This window comes from Macaca fascicularis, chromosome 9 (assembly GCF_037993035.2).
Source record: "Macaca fascicularis isolate 582-1 chromosome 9, T2T-MFA8v1.1".
Taxonomy (NCBI): Eukaryota; Metazoa; Chordata; class Mammalia; order Primates; family Cercopithecidae; genus Macaca; species Macaca fascicularis.
In genome coordinates this window covers 108,541,947-108,545,197 of record NC_088383.1, presented here as the reverse complement: position 1 = coordinate 108,545,197, position 3,251 = coordinate 108,541,947, and positions in this window count along the sequence as shown.

Sequence of the window (3,251 nt, the reverse complement as noted above, 5' to 3'; positions counted from 1 at the left end):
CCGGGAAAGACTAGTTCCTAGAAGGTGAGCACCCAAGGGCAAGCCAGGTTAGTTTTGCTCCATGCCATATTTCCATGCCAAGTACTGTGTCTGGCCCACACTCTATGAAGGTATGTTGAAGAATGAATGAAAGACTGTGGCCCCAAGGTCACAAGCTGAGAAGTATTCATAAGCACCTTCCTGCTGGCCCTTTAAGATAACCAGTTGAGAATGTCAGGAAACACTGTATGGGCAGCAGCCCTGGACTATTCTCTGCCTATTTTATAAGGGCAACAGGGCCAAAGCCAGGGACTGGTTATGGCAGCGTGGTGAGTCCCTGGTATAGGAGGTATAGGATCTGGGGACTTAAATGGCAAAGACAAAGAAGTCATAGGGATTGAATAAGGGGTGGACTTTGTCCTTTCTGTGTCTCTTTTTGCCCTCTTCTCACCATTTGGGAGCCCTTACTATGTACCGGGGCTTGTCCTAAAGAGGTATACATGCATTGTTGCATTAACCTAATACGCCTTTTATCATTTCCATTTTTCAGACGAAGAACCTGGAAGTAAAAGAGGTTAAGGGGCCAGGCACAGGGGTTCATGCCAGTAATCCCAGCACTTTGGGAGGCTGAGGTGGGTGGATCTCTTGTGGTCAGGAGTCCAAGACTAGCCTGGCCAACATGGCAAAACCCCGTCTCTACTAAAATACACACACACACACACACACACACACACACACACACACACACACACACACATTAGCTAGCCATGGTAGTGGGCGCCTGTAATCCCAGCTACTCGGGAGGCTGAGGCAGGAGAATGGCTTGAACCCAGAGGCGGAGGTCACAGTGAGCTGAGATTACACCATTGCACTCCAGCCTGGGTGACAGAGCGAGACTCCGTCTCAAAAAAAAAGAAAGAGGTTAAGGAACTGGCACAAGGTGTGACAGCTCTGAAGTGGGAAAGCAGGATGTGAGCCCAGCTCTCCCAACCCTAAGCCCCCTCTTAACTACTCTACTCCCACCTCTATCTGCTCTGTTTCTGCTGTTCTCACTCACTCGGTCACAAAACATATTTTGCTTTTCTGTCTACCTAATATTTTATTTTGAAATAATTTCAGTAGAACAGAAAGTTTGTAAAAACAGTATGAAAAATCCCCATATATCCCTCATCCACATTCCCCACAGGTTGGCATTTTACTGCTGGGAGTAAATATTGATTACAATTTCTGACTACATTTTATATTCCCTTGGACTTACATCTTCATTTGTTTTTCACCCGCCACAGCGCCTTGCCGAGGGCAAGGAGAAGTGACGTGGCCCTGGCTGGTGGGCTGCAGGCTCCACTCACCACGCAGGAACCCCGAGCTACCGACACAGCTGTGCCAATTGCCAGCATTCCCCCAAAGCACAAGAGGGTCATCCAGTAACTTGCCTCATGGGAAGGCTTCTGAGGAATGTCCCAGACACCTGGCCTTACAAGATTCATTAGCTACAAAAGAGATCTGAACAAGGGGAACATTAGCCATGGCAGGCCCTCAGAATAACTCCACCTCTTCCTCTCTTGTGCTGTCAACTCAGGGCAGAAAGGTCACTGTGACCCTACTATGTGTCAGGTGCTGGAGGAAATGGTAATATTATCAATGATGCTGCCTCTATTAGAAAAAACGAGGTGGCTGACTAGAAAAGATAAGAGTGTTGGTAGGAATTTCCCCACCAATAGTCAATCAGGGACCCTCATGTGGGGAAAACACCTCACAAGTATTTTGGAAACAAAAATTGGGAGAGAGGGAGGGAGGCAGGGAGGGAGGCAGGGACAAGTTCTCGCATGAAAACAAGGCAATCCAGCTCTGTTTCCTGCCTCTTGCTGGTGGTCTTTGGAAGGGGTGGGGTAGGGCTCCGGGGGAAGGAGGCCCTGTTAGGTGTGGCCCGGAAAGCAAGGGGCAGAACACTGCAGTGCTAAGGGCGGAACCCAGCCGCAACACAGGGAGAGCCCTAGTTCAGCCCCCAAGCAAATCTACAGACTGCCGAGAAGAAGCGGGGATTTGGCTAATGCTTTGGGGATGATATTTGCATTCACTGAAGAGGAGAGAGCCGATGGAGGTTGAGGAAGAGGCTCTGCACCTCCAGGATCAGTTATTGTGCCTGAAAGTCTTCCAGGTCCTCTTTCCTTGCAATGTTGTGTGTGCCTCCCTCATGGCCAGTTTTGGCCTATAGACTTTGACTCACCTGAAAAGCCCCAGTGGAGACCTGCGGAGGCTCTCAAGTTGGACAGATCTGGATTCAGGTCCACAACTCTGCTATTAACTAGCCGGGTGACCACGCAGCCTCTCCCAGCTTCAGTTCCTCATCACTTTCATGAGTTTGAGGCAATGATTAAAGGGGGTTATGCATGGAACGTGCTCTGCATGGCCCCAGGCAGGTGATCCTCCTTCTGACTTCTCAGGCTAAATTTCTCTCCACCTGCCTGCCCTGGAGCTCTGATACACTGGCAACCAGCGTGCTGCTCTCTCCTCCCCCATCTTTTCCAGGGGATGGTGAAGACAGCTCTCAACCAAGGAGCCCGAAGATCTGGGCTTGACTCCTTGTTCTGCCACTAAAGAACACTGTGACCTTGGACAAGTCACTTACGCTCTCGAGCTCCAGGTCCCCCACTTGCAAAATGGAAATTAGACCCACCTGAAATGAGAAACAGTAGGGAAGAGCTATGTGTTAAAGCAGCTTATGAGAGTCAGCTGTTTTGTAACCCGTCCCCCACTCCTCTACTCATTCCTCTCCTTCACCCTCCTCCCACCAAACCCAACAAAGGTGGAGAGAGCACTGGTCAGGGAGTTAGGAACTCCGAGCTCGGGTCCCAGTCCCATCATCAATTCTGGGTCCTTAGGCAAATCGTAATCCTCCCAGAGCCTCAGTTTCTTCATGCATAAACTCAAGTGTTTGAACAGAATACCTTTCGTGGCCTCTTCCACTGTGAGGTTCCACACAGGCATTGTTGAAGGGGTCAGGAGTTTATTTTCTGACAGGAATACGGTTGAGCTTTGAAGACGTCACTGCCTCTGTTCTCAGATATGCTCTTGCTGCATTCTATTAATATGGCTGGGATCATGCACTTCTCAGTCATGTGTGAGCCTGAGGGTGTCTCCAATACTCGGTTTAGGATAATTAGTCTTTTTGACCCTTAGCAGGGGAAATGTCTCCAGTTGGGGGGAAATGAAGTTGTCAAACATAGTCCTTAAGGAGAGGAAGATTTATAGGAGATCACATACAAAAACGC